Raw genomic sequence first — 18,469 nt, 5'->3', positions numbered from 1 at the left:
TTTTACATACCATCCTGTATAGTGACTTTAAAAATTGTTAAATGAGAACTGTAGCCAGCAATGCATGCAAAATATTCATTTCATTGTTGTAAACTACAAAAATATTGCTTTTATGCAAAGAGAATGCCATTGTAGAATTTTAAAAGGCACAGAAATAAAAGGCTCAGGATTGGAGCGATTTAAACAAACTCACTAGAATATAGTAGATGATTAAAATACAATCTATAATTACATTACACTGGTATCAGGTAAGGATAAATGCCTATAAATACACTGGGGTCAGGGTAAGCATAAAAAATGAAACAGTTATTTGAATAATCTGAGATCAAGTTGCAGTAATTAAAAACGAATGTATTATTCAAATGAAGGAATTAGGTTACAACACTCCTCGTATGAAAATATTATTGTGACAGACTGAAATAAGTTGGAAGTGATTTTGATTAAAAAATGGGTAAAGGAATGTAATAACTTTCACTGGGGAAAAATAGACAATCAGGGAATATAAAAAAAATTTTGGCTGCCAGATGAGAGACTAAGAGAGGCTAGCAGTTCAAATGCTTTTTGATATCTTAAACTTGGAACAGCTAAGCTTCCAAGTTTAGTAAATTATTTTACTAAATGATTTAATTTCCAAAATCATTCAAGGCTTTCCATTTCTTTCCAAAATGTAGATGTTTGACAAAAATCTATTTTTTCCTGCAGAAATGTACATAGAACTGGGGCAGGGAGTGGGGGAGGCTGTTATTTATTGCTTTAGCATGTCCTCCAATGAAAGGATGAAAATAATTTTGATTGACCTTATAGCAGGCATCTCCAGTTAAATGTGCAATTGCATATGTTCACATGCTAAGAGAAAATTTACCTTAATGAGGGAACAAACACAGATTCCTCTCTCTCTCTCTCTCTCTCTCCCCCCCTTCCCCCCCCCGTCTCTCTTTACTTTTGGGTGATATTAATTGATAGTGTATTTATTGATTCATGCATTTATCCTTCATTATCATTTGTAGAAGCTGCAGTTAAATTCACATGTATTATCCAAAAGATAAAATGACCTCCTAGATATAACAACATTAATAAAACTAAGTCCTGGGAAAGTAGAAGCATCTGGTAAAAGCAAAATAGATTTTCCACTGTGTTAAGCTGAGAAATGTGTAAATATCTCTAGAAGCACAGAATCATCTCTTTATTAATTCAATAGAACTCCCTTGTTCCCTCTATTATAATATCTCAGTGACCTACAAGTTTTACCCTCTGAAAGAGGGATGTTTTAGCCACACTGCACATGTGAATTACACTCCACCATCAAGGTTCTCTCCTGAATGGATAAAGATCCTTTATCAAAGTTTTCAGTTATGAGAGTCTTCCAGGCTTGTTAGACTGCTGATTTGATTCTGTTATATTCAGCTAATTGAGAGGTTGCATAACTGAGAACTTTGGAGTGGGCAGACTTGGGTTCCATTCTTGCAATCTGGAATCTCTATAAATTGGAATGAGTTATCCTTTGAACTCTTTATTACAATGGATATAATAAAAATACCTACCTTGTAAAATTGTTTGGAAAAAAGATATCCACAGTTGAAGTCATAAACTACAAAGCAATTAAAAGTTACTGCTGTGTGAAAACAAATACACATACACACACACATACATACATACATACATACTTTATGACCTTTGGCACATCACCTAACCCCTTGGAACTTGATTTTCTTCTTCTCTAACAGTTCCAGAAGTCCCTCATGGTTCCTATCAGGCATAAATACTTACAATCTCATGAGAAACATTGAATGGAGTAAGATAAAAATGTACCTATAGATTTGCAAGTCCTGTCTTATTTCAAAATCTTTTTTTGGAAAGTTGAAGAAAACGTTTTAGCTCAGGTTTCTTTCTGCAAGGATAGTTTGCCATCTATCAGGATGTTCATGTTTTGGGTGGATTTTCATATTTTTGTTTACTTTCTATCCTCCAAAACACATAGTCACCTACGAAGGAAACATCATTTATGAAACACCTATTATATTAAAATAAAAGTAGACCTCTTGCATTTCTTCTGAGCTAGACTTAGCTACTCAAGATAAAAATCAGGATCTATTATGAGTGTATTTCATCCACCATTTTCCGTTGATTGACTCTCTGATCCTTGCAGGTCCCTTCGAGACTTTACTGGGACATTTCTGGGCCATGGACAACTTCCTACTACGGGGTACTTCAAAGATTCTGATAAATGTTCTTCTCTAGCATAAGAATATTGTCCTTTTCACCTCTCCTAGACTTCCCGCTCTTCTCTGACTTTCTATTTTGGAAAGAGGGGAGAGGGCTTGGAAGGGGGACTCAGGTTTCTCACTTTACTATCATTTTATTTATGTCAGAGCTTAGTTGGTTCTCCAAGACCACAATCCTATAATGAGTGTTGATCTTGAACTTGTATTTTTTATGCTGTATCTCCTTTGCCTGTCTTTCCTTTTATCACTGCTTATAAAACATTACCACAATTTGTCCTTCGTCTGACCCTACCTCTGTTGACATCCTTTTCAAGCCTTAATTATATCCTGTCTTGACTTTTTGAGTTCCTTCTTCAGCAATCTTCCACTCCCTAATTTCTTAGCTGTACCGAATACATCAACTAGATCATTCTGGTGGGCCCTTTATGTATGGAGGGAAAAAATCACCATAACCTCAGCAAGACATCGCCTTGTTTCACCTCCATTTCAATGGTGATTCACACAAAGATCATCTGTTGTACTTTTCTTACGTGTGTTAAAAACATTTGAGAAAAGGTTGATTCTCTTTTTCCCTTCATAAGTCCACCTTCACTTTCTGTTTCCCTTTTTATTTATTGATATTTTAATTTTCTCAGGCTATAGGTAGAATAGATGGCAGACTGATTTTTCACTATCCTTGACCTAGTGAGCTTAGAGCTAAAAGTGAATCATGAAAATATTGGGAAAAAATTGCAGCAGAGATTTGCAGAATTCCAACATATTGCCCTTAGCATATCCTAGGTGCCAGTAACAGTGTTCCCCTTACAAGTGCCCTGTACTAGTTCTCCTATGATGTGGAGTTGACTATGTAAAACAGCGCTCTGGAAGACAGCCAGAGAGATGAGCTATGGCAATGATGCATTATTGTAATACCTAGAGTGAGGGTCTTTGAACTTACAAATGCTTTTATAAAAGAAGAAGAAGAAGGAGAAAAGGAGAAGGAGAAGGAGAAGGTTTTGATCTCAAGGAAGTTAACTGAAAATAGTCATGTGAGTTTATGTTCAAACATGTATTTCTCTTCTGTTTCTAAATTTTGTTAATATGGCAACTCATGACCAAGGATTCTGCCCCCGCACCCCCCAAATTATCGTGAATAAAATAAGATCTCACAATAAGTGTTTAAACAATATTACCCAATAATTTATAATTTCAGTTCTTTCAATTTATAACTCAACTTTAGAGGACATATTATTTTGTTACTTAGATAATAAGTTAACTCTTCTGTTCTGCTGAATAATACCTTGGCTACTCTAGGCTATTAAACCACAAAGCTTCATTTAGAAATTAAAGACCAAAATGCAATAGTAAAGCATTCTAGGCATCTGTTTGCCAAAACAAACATCAAGCAATCAAAGGAGCAAATATAGCAAAACAAACCACTCACAGAGAGGAAGGTGTGGCTTAAACATAGACTTGGGCACCCAGTAAGAAAGGCATAAAGCAATGCCAATCTCCTTATCTTTCCTCTAGGGAGCTATATCTGGATGACTTTCCTCCTTCTTGCTCTGCTCACTCCTGGCCTTCCTAGGATGCAGATACTCAGTTGTGAAGTGTATTTTTGACCTGGACTCTGAGTGTTGATAAAGGAAGAGAAATATGTTGAAGTAACAGTCGTAATACTGTCCAAGTCAGTGTTTCCAGTGAACTTTTCGATAATCTTTATGACTGAGTGTAAAATTATTCTCTGTCACTCATTCATGTACCCAGATTTTTTTTTTTTTTGCCCAATCTATTATGCTATATTTGGAGAGAACTTACTCTGAAGAGGATTCCCACTGTCGTCGTCTTCTTTTTCCTTAACACTCATACCTAGAGGCATCTAATGATATGTGATATAAAACATGAACCTATTTTGCAAAATCCTGTCACAACATCATCCAAATAACAGGAATCTGGGAAACAGTGAAAAGAATTCTCTCTTTACTCTTAAAGGTATTGATAACAGTACATTTTTTTCTATACTTGTTTGTATCTATTTCAGGATGAAGACAATATATTTTTGTTACTCCTATTGGAAACAAAGGTGTGCTCTTAAGTATAGCACCGACCCTTTTGTGCAAATTAATGCATAGCAAAATTTATCATTCAGAACTGCACAATGAAGTGCAACAGAAGGCCATACAAGTCTTAGAAAAATTAGCTGGCTCTGGTTTTATCGTCACATGAGCAAAAATTTGAGATTTTGCCGTTCATTCCCCTAAGATCACCCACTCATCTGCAACAGCCTTGGCAGAAAGCCACCCGGCCTTCCACGCTGCCCTTCCTAACTAGACTGTGAAGGGCCGACCTTGAAAGACAGATTTTCAAAGCACAGGGCAGAGTGAGGACGCCCTTCTTCTGTTTATGGAGTTACAATGACCTGGAGCCCTGTTTCCTCCTTTGAAATTAGATGATGTGCTATTCTGTTAACTGAGCACTTGTCTTTAATTTCCTTTGTTTTACTAATGCTAATATAATTTGTGAGAGATGCTAATGTTCTTAAATGGGAATAAGATTATGGAGTAACTATATTGTGCATCTTCTACAAATACATGCTTTAAGTGGTCCTCACAGATGATGGTGGAATACTACATGATGTTTATTACACACAATCCCATGGAGGTTTTCAAGATCACTTTCCATTTGCTTTCATGGGACTTTGCCTAGAAATTCAACAACTGAAACCTCAAAGGTTAAGACCACTGTTAAGCAGCCATATAATTGGGACTGTGGTCCGGAACTTCCACTTAAGAATGGCAAGGGTTGAGGGTTAAGAATGTAGTGTGATGATGACTACCTTCGTAATATGCAAGGCAAAGTTAAATTCAAGTGGGGAAAAGCACTCAGTCCGCGACAAAATCACAGTAACAGGTGGGAGAAGGTGAGCATATAGGGATTTATAAGTATGCTCAGGTAAAATTTCTTACACTCTTTGTCATGAAAGGAAATGAAATACTGCTAGTTATAGACACACCCAGTGATGACTGAAGAATAATGACCTTTTAAAGGTCAGAGCAAAGACTTTCCCTGCTTGAAGGAGGATAAAGCAGGCAGGGGTAAAGAGGAAGGAAGACAGAAGAATATAACTTCAGATAGACTTTGTAAAGGGTTACATCAGTTTTCTATGTATAATAGTCTCAACCATTTAAATCTGTTGTTTTCCTCCTCAGCACACATAATTCCCCTTAAAATTTAGAAGCAGTATATGTGTCTCGGTGCAAATATCTGCTCAAAGAGTTTTATTATAAGATGACTTAAAAATATCTGTCATGCAGGTTATGAATCCATTCAAAAATAAGATTTTTGCATCCTTCATTTAATAAAGCAAGGTGCTAAAAAGTAAAGGAATGGAAACTGCCTTATTTTAACCAGAAAATTTAGCCCTACTCACTTGGTGAGTTTATGTCATACTTCAGGAACCCAGGCTTCTGTTCTTATCCTGTTTCCGGGGGAAAGTTACATCTTTATGCTTCGTTATCTTAACATGGGCACGTGAGTTGAATGCAGTGCCATTTAGTTGAGCATTGGAGGATAGTCTGTAAATTACCACGAAGTTGTTTACTCAGTTAACATAAATCTTTGGCGATTATAAACCTTGGTGTAGCAACTTCACATTTAAGGTAGAATAGAATTAAATAAATAAAGCCCACATTCTCTTTTCTTCCGGCTGACTTCAAGGAATGCACTGAGCGCCATCTGCTGGTTGTTACTTTTTCAAAACTATTTTCTTACCAAGGCACTGTCATTTGAAATTGAGCCTAGGTATATATATACCAACATATAGAGAAAGGGAGCTTCACGAAGAAAATAAAAGAGCATCTATGCACTATAAATAGCCCTTATTTCACATGACAGTGTTTTATTTTAGAAATAGAAATCCAGTAACCTTTCAGATAAAGAAAGGGTTGAATTTCTGTATTTTAGAATAGAACATTATGAAAGTTTTAGATGTAGAAGTAATAAGCACAGTATTAAAGTGTTCTGGTTTTACCTAAATCATGATATGAAAATATTCATTTGGAGTAAAAAAAATAGTTTTTAAAAATAAAATAAAAACCTTTCAGCTAAGGAATGGATTGAATTTTCATATTTTAGAATAGACTATGATAAAAGTTTTAGATATAGAACTAATTAACTACACTATTAGAATTTTCTAGTTTTATCTAAATCATGACATGAAAATATCTATTTAGAGCAAAAAAAAAAAAGGATTAATAAAATAAAAAACAAACCCCCCACCACCATTTATTTGTGGATATTTTGAAGCAACCATTGAACATGGAAGTTTGATCTTAGTCATCTTTAAAACTTAAATTATGAGTTAAATTGTGTTATAGATTTTTGGTTACTTTTTGTAAAAGACATGACAAATCAACACAATGAAACACACTCATTCATACTCCACATCTTCTTTATTAATTAAAAATAATCTCTACGACCAAAGAATTTCAAAGCCTGGAAAGCTAGGATGAGAAGGAAACAAAGTGTTTCTAGAAAGAATTAGACTTCACGTAATTAGTGTCTGACAATTTTCATGTTGTTTAAAATCCATGGCAAATTTTTGTCCTAATATGTCTCTGAAATTCAAGGAACATAGTCATGTTTGGTTTTGCCTGCATTTCAGGTCCTCCATAATCTATGCAGAAAATTAGACCCATTGGTTCCCCATTAGCTTTCTTCTCTAGACCAGGCACAATAAGAAAATGGTGCCTGTGTGCCACTTCCACTGTTCCTCCGGTAGGCAATTACTAGTTCTCTTATATATAACAGTAGATTGCAAAGAAAAATAATTACCTATGCAGAAGCTCTTAGAAAGATGAAATAAAAAACACAAACATCAATTTATAATTATATCTTATAATTAAAAAGCCTGACACCTATTGTTATCCCCAGAATTTGAACCTTAATAACAGGTCTTGGTCATTGTTCATCATAATAACGTATCCTATGGTCTCCATCAGTGGAATTACTGAGCTCTGCTGAAGAGATAACATGTTTCCTGAAAACAGGAATAACTTGACAAAAGGAACATCGTCTGGGCAGCAAAGGGACATGAAAAGAAGTATAGTATTTTTAATTTTAAAATGTCAATGTCAGGGAAATTTGTGTGTTTATTACTGTGGTTTGTAAAAGTAAGTAGGATATTTTGTGAAGAAAAAACTCAGATAAATATACTTAAAACTTAATAAACTTTATGAAGGCATAAAAGGATGTTGGTTGTTCAGAGACAGTTTCCAGAAAAATACAAAGCACAGAAATTTAACCCGTTTTCTTAGTTTCTTTCTTCTGTAGCAGCATCTGGTCAGCAGCAAAGGGGCAGAAGTTCTTCTAAGAAAGGAATTTCTGACTGTTTGAACTTACTGATGCTGAAATCCAGTTTTCGGGAGGAGAAACCTCTTAAGTGCTTGAGGGGGACTTGAAGATGGAAGCCATCCATCTGTGGTGGCAAACTGAGGCCTGCAAACACAGGGTCCTGCCAGCTACTTGGCACTTCCACCCCCTGGATCCACCCAGCCCTTCACCCCCCGCACCCCGCTCCGTAGCAGTTGACACTCTTAAACTTACTCCTTAGAGAAGTTTAATGAGCCTCTTGGAATTTTTTTTTAAAAAAAGCAAAACAAAGAAGAGTAATAGAAATGGACAAGCTGACAAAGGAATAGAGAGGTTCATTTTCAGCTTGGTGCTTGGGGGGTTTTCATCAGGATACCGCAATGGATATTACACAGAGAAGTGGTAGAAGAAAGAAAGAAATTACAAACAGCCTCCTATGATGAACTTGTATAATTTATTCCTCTGCAGAGCAGCAGGCGGAGTGTTTCATTTCCCCCCCTCCCCTCTTCTTTTCCCCTCCACCTAATTTCAGTGCATTCCCAGGCTAGCAAGAATGAAAATTAAGCATACCCAACACACAAGTCGTAATGAAAGTGTGGAATGCAATCAGATTATTCATAAGCTTACAAGTTGTGTATTTTGGTGGAGATTTCCTCCCTTCTGCTCCTGATTGCTGATGAAGAATGGTATTTTAATAGGCAGATGGTAAAGACAATTACAGTTAGGGGCTCAGCTGGGAGTTACATCAGTTTATTGCAAATTATTAGTTGATAAATGCTTTTGTTTACAAGCAGAGTCTTAAGCAGCTTTGTAATCAGTTTATCAGCTGCAGGCGAAATTTTGACAGCTCGCCTTTGGGGTGTATGTCACCTCTTGGCTGGTCATTTAAAATCATGTTAGTCAGAGAGCCATACAGTCAGATGGCTACCTCAGTGCCCCATTGCAAGTTTCCGCTAAGCACCCGGGACACAAACCCCAGAATGCTGATGAGGCTTCATGCACAGGCCTTTCCTGTTGAAATCGCATAAAAACAGCTTATCTGTTTGATTAAACCCAAGGTAGGATACCTGAGCCCCACGGCCTCCAACACATTAATTCAGGTTTTCCAGAAAGCTCTGAGTGCTTTTTTATTCACGGGACAAAACTTTCTGAGCTTATGCTTAAATAGAAATCTGGGCCTGATGACAATGACTCTGTTTACTTTCCCGAAAGAGGCTTCATGAGCTTCCTAAAAAAGAAAGGAAGTTGTCTTAATAGGAGACATTCTCTTACAGGAAAAATAAAAAATAAAAATAAAAAAGTACTGTGGAAAGAATACAAGACAGGAACCAAAAATCTAGCAGGGATCTGTTACAAGCTTGGGCCAGAGAATGCCCTATTTGAGAAGAGGGGAGTTTAGGGAACACACAGTTTTAACCAGTCTGGCTTTGCTTTCCTTTTCTGTGAAATGGAATGATAGTACTTCCTGTTTGTCACAGCTAATTACATAGATTAATGAGTCTGTTCATGTTTCTTTGTTTCTAAGTTCCGATCAGACCTCTATACTATCTGTTGAATTTACATTAAGTAATAAAGCATATAATATTTGAAGTGACACATAAATCACAGATTCTACTTTAAGCTCATTTCTAAAATATTTGCTAAAAGAGGATACTGTAATTTATTAGTTTTACAATATAGCATGGTCACCATTTACTAGTTTTTTGCGTTGGTGTAAGGACTTGGTTTATAACCTGATGTGTTCCAAGATAAGTATACTTGAAGGAGTTCACTTCATTATTCATAGCCTATAAACAATTCTTATTTATCTACTTTTACTTTCCATTCTAACAAAGTAAGTTTTGTGAGCCTAGTCAAGACAAAAATAGTCAAATAAATAATCATATACAATAGCTCCTAAACTAGTTATTTTTGTTTGTAGCTACTGACTATTTATATGCTTTTATTTCCTGGTATTCAAGGAAAACTAAGTGAATAGGAAACTAACTACTGAAGTCAGAAGCCAGATTTCATAGCCAGAAATAGATAATCCATATCCTATAATATATTGACATAATACAGAAAGTTCTTTGGAAATATGACTTCGGCTGATACATTTTAAGTTATATATAACATATGTGTAAAAGCAGAATCTTCTCTTAGTCTCAGAAATACGGCTGAGCATCTCTATCCATTTATCTCCCTGCTTCCTCTTTCTAATTCTGTCTTGGTTACTCAATTAAAGTCCTGAAATCATCAGAGTAGAAACTAGCCACATGGTTTAGTCAAGTTTGTAATTTTAAAGTTGGGTTGACATAAGCTTATGGAAAAATATTTGGGAGAAAACCAGAGTGCAGTTTTTATCCAACTCCAATATTCAGCACAAGCATTTAGTTCCCAATTTTCCAGTTCTTAAGCAATTAAATGTTCCATTGACATCAGAGGAAAGGCTGCTTACAGAAGAGCTGAAGAACAAAAGCCTTGATATCTTAAATTGTAAAATGTGTTTTAACATAAAGAGCATAAAAAGTTTGCGTTTTCATTTTCTATAATCAAGTTAATGAAGGATAAATAGTGGATTTGGCAAATGGTTTCGGCCATTTGTCCATTCCTCTTGATTGGAAAAGGCAATGAATAATTTTTTTTTAAAAAAGCTGCCCTCTCCTTTGGTCCAAATACAAAAGGCACACTCCAGAGTAGTTGGTCAGGTCTGACTTTCTCCCTTCTCTCAAGAACTGCTAGGATGTTCTATAAAAAGCTGTCAGGAGTGCCAGCATGGGAAAGTTGAATGCCCCCAAATGCCCTGCGTTGCCTATCTAGCACAAATGAAAAACGTTAAAGATCATTTAAAAACAGGAAAGACCTTTTGCAAAATGCTTTGATTTATTGCTGTGTATTGTGCAGATCTTTATCAATTATTTTACTCTATTTTATTCAAAAACTATTGTAAACTATGAGTTGGCATGTTGCTGCATAGGAAAAAAAGGCATTAATCAACTCTAAATAAACAAGTGCATAGATCTATCTAACAACTATGAAGTAGCTAATACATTTTTAAGCAATTTTATTATAGAAAGGAAGGCTAAAAGAGTAGTGCTTAATTATCTGGACTCCTCTGTGCTGGGCTCCCTTTTGATTGTATTAATGAAGCAGCTGGCCCATTGTTTCCCTTTAATTCCTCTATTGTTTTAAGAATATGTCACAGCTCTTTATTCTTTTATCAGGTGCTGTGCAGGAGGATCCACACAATACCTCATATTCCTACTGTATTTGCCAAGGCACAAAGAAACCTCCAAAGCGGTTTTCAAAGAAGGGGCACCCATAATTTATAAGTTCTATTCCTTCCACTACTCCACTGTCAAGAATTTCAACAGTATTGGATTTGAATTCATTATAAAATTGGTACTAAGCAATGTGGTCACGTATAGATATATGTCCTGTGTTAATGCCTAAACCCTGAGATCTAGGCATTACCACATGCGATGTTGAAATGGGACAGTTATTTAGCTTTTAAGGAATTATTCTGACCAATCACTTCCCAGTTACGGAAAAAAAAAAAAAAAAAAAACAGATTTCAGAGGGAGGTGTCATGTGAGATTTTTCTAATTATTTAGTAGAAATAAAAGAAGTTAATGACCAAACAAGTAAGTATTCCACTTTTCTCCACCTCCAGAAACATGATACCACTCTGTATATGTCTGTGTGTGTGTGCATGCGTGTGTGTGTGTGTGTGTTTCTGTGTTAAATGGCCTATTCCCCCAGAGAATGGCTTTAATTTTACTTGAATGTGCCTACAAGAGATCATGATTTACTTCATAGGCCAATGTGTAATCTTCATTAACTACGTGCTTGTCATCAGTTGACCATCTTTTTCCATGGTATGTGGAGGTGACAGACTTTTTAAATCAATGCAGAAGTATCAATCTACATCTTAAGGAAGCAAAATGCAGCAGCAATTTAGTATATGATATAGCATATTTTATGCAAGAGCTATTTAAAAATGCTGGTTCCGTTATGCATAATTACTTTTTCTCCAAATTTTTATGAAACCCATAAAAATTACCCATGGTAAAATCATTTTGAGAGCCTGATTCACAGAAACTGTCATTTTTTTTTTTTTTTTTTTAATACAGACGTCTTTTTACTTTGGTTTTTCCCTATTAAGTATCTGTATTTTGGGGGATGTTTTATTGAGTTTTTCCCCAGAATTCCTAGTCTAAAAAAAGAGAAATGAGACTTAATGACGATGTTATACAGTAAAAGTCATTAACTTTAACTTTTAAATATCTTTAGAAAAGCCATCAGAATAACTTGTGATTTTAAACCATCTATTTCCCTTTGTATTGTTAGTGAGAATGTATGCGGTTTGTTTGCTTGTTTGTTTTTAGCTTAAAATAAAGTTTCACACTGATATTCCTATCTATTGCCTCAGGCTCCTTATCCTACTATATATTGAGGCAGAGTAATACAAAATCTAAATGTGATTTAATTGGTTCAATTTGCTATATATTTTTATGCTAAGCTTAGGTCCATATCTTGATGAGCCCCCGTAGTTGTGCTAGAGGTTTACAGCTTCACGTTGCTTGCATTTCCTTATTTTTATAAAGCAAGCGTCTATCAATCACACAGATAAATTAGAAAGAAACATGTATAGACATAACACCTGGAAAAGATTTTTCAGCGTGCTATGTAATTATTAACCTGATATTTACCATTGTAAGAAGCCATGAATTGCAGATAGCATGGATGAAGTTAAAAGCTTTTATTCTGGATACATTTTGCTTATACAGAACTCTATAGGTATGGTGGAACAATATAATTGAAGCTTTGTCAGCGCTGTAACCTAGCAACAGATAATACTGTTAGGTTACTGAATTGCTCCTGGTTGACAAGTAGGGAGTATTTTTGTGTTTATCATGTTTGCTAATGATGGGATCCTTTCCAAAAGGCTTGTCTTAATCTTAATTAGAGTTTATCAGCAGAGGTCTGCATGACATTGTGCAGAGACTGATTTCATAAATAATAAAAAGTGCAAGTGAAAAATTTGGCAGGGTGGGAAGATATTTAAGGCCACTGCTTCTAGTAAGAGGAGCATGAATTTCCAAAATATAATCGAGTTTGAACTGTGACTTTATTCTTTATTATCAAAACTTGTAGTACACTTCACTGCAGTTTTGACAGCAATTATAAGAAAAATTTATAAGCTTCCTGTTAGAAACCGTATCTGGTTGCACAAGAACCTTGATCATAAACATTACTTAGAACAGCAAATATATGCTTTTTCAAGAATGTCAAGGTCTTAGTAGTTACTCCTTTTCATGGAAACTTGAATAAGTATTTGTCCTTTATTTGTGAAGGGAGTGGTATTGTGAGTATGATGACTGAGGAGAGTGACTATGTTTGCAGCATAAGAGACAGACAAAGAGAGAATCCTAAAATAACCTTTCCATTTGGTAGAAGCAAGGAAGGTATCAGATAGCTGCTTCAGTGCCTGATGTCATTTGATAAAGATTTCATGCCCATGCAGGAGCAATGTGATTTTTTTGCTCTAGTTTGCACAATATGATCTTTCCACAGTTTTGGAGGATGCATTACTATTGATCATTCCTAATAATAAAATACATCACTTCAAAATAATAAAGAATTAAGCATTGTAAAACTAAACATAATCAACAAATTTACCAAGTTCCCCACTGGCTTATTGAGTTGAAAGATGAGGCTAAGTCATTACATCATTGTTTATCCACTTCCTTCACCATTTCACTCATTATTCCTACATTCTTCAAACACTGCAGGAAAAGGGAACATTCAGAGGTAGTTTCGCTGGGCGCGGTGGCTCACGCCTGTAATCCCAGCACTTTGGGAGGCCGAGGTGGGCGGATCACCCGAGGTCAGGAGTTTGAGACCAGCCTGGCCAACATGGTGAAACCCCCGTCTCTACTAAGAATACAAAAGATTAGCCCGGCCTGATGGTGGGTGCCTGTAATCCCAGCAGGGAGGCAGGAGAGTCGCTTGAACCTGAGAGGCGGAGGTTGTAGTGAGCCGAGATCGTGCCATTGCACTCTAGCCTGGGCAGCAAGAGCAAAACTCCCTCTCAAATAAATTAATAAATAAATAAAAGCTATTTTCAAGTGTAATTTTCTGAGTTTCAAAATGGACATCTTCTCTACTGAATTGTCTGAGCACTCCTGTGAAATATTTGATCATCAAGAGACTTTTTTTGTTCATCAAGCTTAACTCTTTCTACACTATATGAAGTGCAGATAGTTTACTCCTATGGCAGTTATTCTTAACTATGGAAGAAAACCAAGCCCTCCAGAGAGCTTCTAAAAAATACTGAAGCCCAAACTTCAGTCCCAGAGGCTGATTTGATGGCTCTCGGACACGGCCCACAATCAGCGTTGGTTCTAAGTTCCCCTTGTGACTGTTCTGTACAGTCCAGGTCGCCAGTCAGTGCTTGATGGTTAGGTCGAATCTTGATGCCCTTTTTAATGTCCAGCTAAACTTGCAGTTTAAACAAGGAATTGGGAAAGTGCTGTGTTTGTATTTTATATTAATAATTGAGCTTAATGTATGTGAAGTGCTTAGAACAGTGCCTGCCACATAGTAAGTGCTTTCTAAGTGTTCGCTATTTTAATGAGGTTAGTCACGTTACAAGATAACCTGGAGTCAGCCAGGCATGGTGGCTCACACCTGTAATCCCAGCACTTTGGGAGGCTGAAGTGGGAGGATCCCTTGAGCTCAGGAGTTCAATACCAGCCTGGGCAACATGGCAAAACCCCATCTCTACTAAAAATAGAAAAGTTAGCTGGGAGTGGTACCACACGCCTGTGATTCCAGCTACTCGGGATGCTGTAGTGGGGATCTCCTGAGCGGGGAGATGGAGGTTGCCGTGAGCTGAGCCGTGATTGCCACAGCACTCCAGCCTGGGTGACAGAGACCCTATCTTAAAGTAATAAAGTAACTTGGAGTCACTTCCACATCACACATAAATTTTATTCTCCACATTGTAGCTATGCATTTAAAAACTATCTAGTAACTATGTAACCTGCCTAATACTGCTTCATAAATTCCTTCAGAGATAACTGTGCCAATTATTCAAACTTAGTAATGAAGGTAGGAGTGTTACAGAGTGAACACCAGATGGCGCCATGGCTTGGGACACCTAGTTTTTCATATAAAATCTAGAGCCAAACTGCCTTATTCAAATCCCATGTCCCATATTTCCTTCTCATCTTCCAGTTCCCCTCTAGCTGTGTGACTTTGAACAACTTACACTTCCAGCATCATGATCCCACAGTAAAATGAGAATCAATAAAAGCCACCTCACTGCTTTCTTAGGGGAAATCAATAAGATAATTCATGCAAAGCTTTTTGCACAGTGCAGGTGTGTAGCACATAGTAACCACTTAATCTGTGATTACTACTATTATTGGCACATGACGATGGAAGCATAAAAAGATGCTCACAACTGGATGATGAGAAATATTTAGTCTAAGGCTGTCATTTGAAATGATGTGGGTAATGCGATTTTCCAAGCTCACACAGTAACTAATAACGAAATCAGACCCAAACCAAACTTTCTTACTCACCAATAAAGTGCTCTTTATAGTTCATCTTTGCATTGAGGACAAATACATTTTCCGTGATTTCACGTGCCACCTGTTCTTCACTATTAGTGTGTAATTCCTTAAAATAAGAACATTTACCCTTGAATTGCAGTGTAAACAAAATAGTAACAGTTTTATCAATGAAGGATACAGTCGTCCCTCAGTATCCATTGTGGATTGGTTCCAAGACCTTCGTCAGACACCAAAATCTGAGGATGTTCGAGTACCTGATATAAAACTTTGTTGGTTTTTTACTTGTGTTATTCTTCATTATTGTAATTTGGGGTAATATTTTTATCTGAGTTTGATTGAATCCAAGGATGCAGAACTCAATGATATGGAGCATATATTTACATTGCCACATGTCCAACCAATAATTTTACAGAATTCCCTTTGTTTTCATATGAATATAGCATTAATATGGATTAGTGTATTGGAAATGCACTTGGTTGAAATTTGGGGCACATTAAGCATACTGCTTCTTATGAAAGCCACAGAAAACATCTGTTCAGATTCCTTAAATTTCATCTCTGTAGAGAGTCAACAGGAACACTCCACTGGCACTGGAAACACAGTCAGAAACTCACATCAATCAAGGACCAGGAACTAAATCGTTAAAAAATGTTCAGATCTACACAAGTCTCCCGAGTTCATTCAAATGAGAAGAGTTAATATGGCCAAATAAAGTGAACTCCTTCTTAGCAGCAACTTCATTTCACTAGGTGCCTGACTTTCAAATGGGGTTTGTTAAATAGCTTTGCTAGGAAAGTTGAGAAGGAAGAAGATCTTATGCTTTGTGTTTCTTTATGGGTTTTTTTTTTTCTTTCTTTTTTGGTTTTCCTAAAATCATCTCATATGAAGCCACTTTTTAAAAGTTATATTCTTATTCTTAGTTATGGCTTAAAAATTTTATGCCAATGTTCTAGGTTCACAGAGGATGTTTTGTAGTGAAAAAAAAAAAGTACCCTCACTTTTTTCTCGATTTTTAAAATTCTGATAAAATACACATAACATAAAATGTAGTATCTTAACCATTTTCAAGTGTATAGTTCAGTGGCATTCACATTGTTGTGCAACTATTACCACCATCCATCTCTAGAGCTCTTTATCTTGCCAAACTGAAATTCTATTTACGCTAAACCTAAATCCTCAACCCCCTATCGCCAGCCCCAGGCAACCACCATTCTACTTTCTGTCTCTATGATTTGGGATACCGTAAGTACTCCATGTAGGTGGAATCATACACTGTTTGTCTTTTCGTGACTGGCTCATTTCACCCAGTACAATGTCCTCAAGCTTCATCCATGTTGTAGCATATGTGAGAATTTCCTTTCAAGGCAGAATCATATTCAGTTGTACGTGTAGATCACATGTTTCTTATCCATTCCTCTGTCAATGGATACTTCCATGGGTGGCTTCCACGTTTTAGCTATTGCAAACAATGCTACTATGAGCTTGGCTGTTCAAATAGCTCTTTGAGACTCTGCTTTCCTTTCTTTTGAGTATATATCCATAAGTAGAATTGCTAAAATCATAGGTAATTCTAGTCTTAATTTTTGGATAGCTCATCATTTTGTACAATTTTACATTCCCTCCAACAGTGCACAAGGGTTCCAGTTTCTCTACATCCTTAACAACACTTCTTATTTTCTTTTTTATTTTCTTCTGATAATGGTGCTCTCATTTTAAAGTCAAATGTAATATCCTGTGGTTTGTTTTAAACATGAGGTCAAAGGGTACAAGATTTTGTAGCTAAATGTCAACATGACTTAGCCTTTTCATGTGCTTGTATAGCTTCTTAATTTACGTAAATACTACTACCCTCTACACAATTGTAAGTTGAAGTAGGCCATATTTATCTCAGCTCTGAAGCATTAAAACAGGAAACTGGTTCTCCTGCCCCTTCAGATCCACAAAGATTGCTAGAAACTATTTCTGTTTCTAACTGGTCCACAATAGTTTGTGATCCACAAACAAATGCAACCGTATTCTTCTTTTCTAAAATGAGTTAGCTGCCTGCAGTGAAGTGTAGACAGAGCTGCTCATTGGATTCACAGGTGTGCCTTTTCTTTCTGGTGAGATTTCTTTCCTCTTGGATTTAGCAGGGCAGTAAGAAATGAGAATAATAATAGCCCCAAGCAGATTAAACTAAAACGATAATAGCTAACAATTATATAAACATTTGTTATATGTTATTTATTATATGATTATATGTCAGGTGCTGTTCTTAAGCTTTCACATATATTAGCTCATTTAATCCCCATAATAACATCATGAGTTCAGCACTGTTTATCATCTTTCGCATTTTCAGGAATGAGGAAACTGACAGGTAGAATGCTTAGGTGACAAGTTCTAAGTCACACACATAATAAGTGGCAGAGCCAAGATTTCCACCTAGGCAGTCTGGTTCCATTGCCCAAACATCCCCCAAGAGTGATCACACTCTGAAAGTTTTATTAGCATCAGTAATTGAAGTTACGTTATAATATTTGGGTTATTACTTCCTATGAATGACTCCCTCAAGTTGTATGTTCTAAATTCACCATCTAAAAACTCAGCCAAACAATTATAAAGAAATCCAACCCTTGATTTCTGTGGTGCCATTCTCTTGATTTCCCTCTAACATTTAAATATAAGCTCTTGGTACATTTTAATGATCTCGTCTTCTCTGTGCACATCCTAAATGTTGAGATACCCCAAGTTTCTTTGGTGATCCTCTTTTCACTCCATACTCTCCCTGGGTTACCACATGAATGCAGAGAGCATCCATGGTCAATTAGAATGTGCAGATCACTTCCAAAACATTTTTTTTTTCTTCAGCCTGTATGTCTTCTCCAAGTTCCATCTTTCTCCTAGATAAATTCACCAGAAGTCTGTCAGGTACCCCAAACTTTGCATTTTCAAAACAGAATTCATTATTTCCGTGCATGCACATATACGCATATACACACAACACACACACATGCACGCTTGGACTCTGCAGTTGGACAGACAAAAGTGTAAGTCACAATTCTGCCACTGAGCCTGTGTATGGCTTTGGGAAACTTAGTTATCCTCTCTAAGCTTCAGTTTTCTCAAACTGGGGAACTATTACCTACCTCACAGAGTAATTGACAGGATTAAAATAGATGAACTACATAAACCACTTAGCTTATCAGGCCCAAAGAAAGTACTCCTGGCTGGACACCATGGCTCATGCCTGCAATCCCAGCACTTTGGGAGGCCAAGGCAAGAGGATTGTTCGAGCCCAGGAGTTCTAGACCAGTCTGGGCAACATAGTGAGACTCCATCTCTACAAAAAAAATTTTT

General features: G+C 36.5%; 1 protein-coding gene and 1 long non-coding RNA gene across 4 annotated transcripts in view; one reads left to right on the top strand and one right to left on the bottom strand.

The window, feature by feature from the left end:
* The window catches only part of ZFPM2 (zinc finger protein, FOG family member 2), a 414,398-nt gene that overhangs the window by 367,249 nt on the left and 28,680 nt on the right, over positions 1-18,469 (top strand). The gene's annotated exons all lie outside the window — the stretch shown is intronic.
* LOC105549568 overlaps positions 12,975-18,469 on the bottom strand; it is a 280,683-nt gene continuing 275,188 nt past the window's right edge. The window contains exons 6-8 of one of the 2 annotated variants that reach the window (XR_001007563.1): positions 17,856-18,012; positions 15,143-15,239; positions 13,182-13,339 (exon numbers count right to left, since the gene is read on the bottom strand). This is a non-coding gene — a long non-coding RNA (uncharacterized LOC105549568). Of the gene's footprint in view, positions 13,340-15,142; positions 15,240-17,855; positions 18,013-18,469 lie in introns of both variants that reach the window. The other variant, XR_001007562.1, reaches the window with a different exon arrangement.

This window comes from Mandrillus leucophaeus, unplaced genomic scaffold (genome assembly GCF_000951045.1).
Source record: "Mandrillus leucophaeus isolate KB7577 unplaced genomic scaffold, Mleu.le_1.0 Scaffold444, whole genome shotgun sequence".
Lineage (NCBI taxonomy): Eukaryota > Metazoa > Chordata > Mammalia > Primates > Cercopithecidae > Mandrillus > Mandrillus leucophaeus.
The sequence above is the reverse complement of the archived record's forward strand: the minus strand, read 5'-3'. Positions and strand labels throughout refer to the sequence as shown.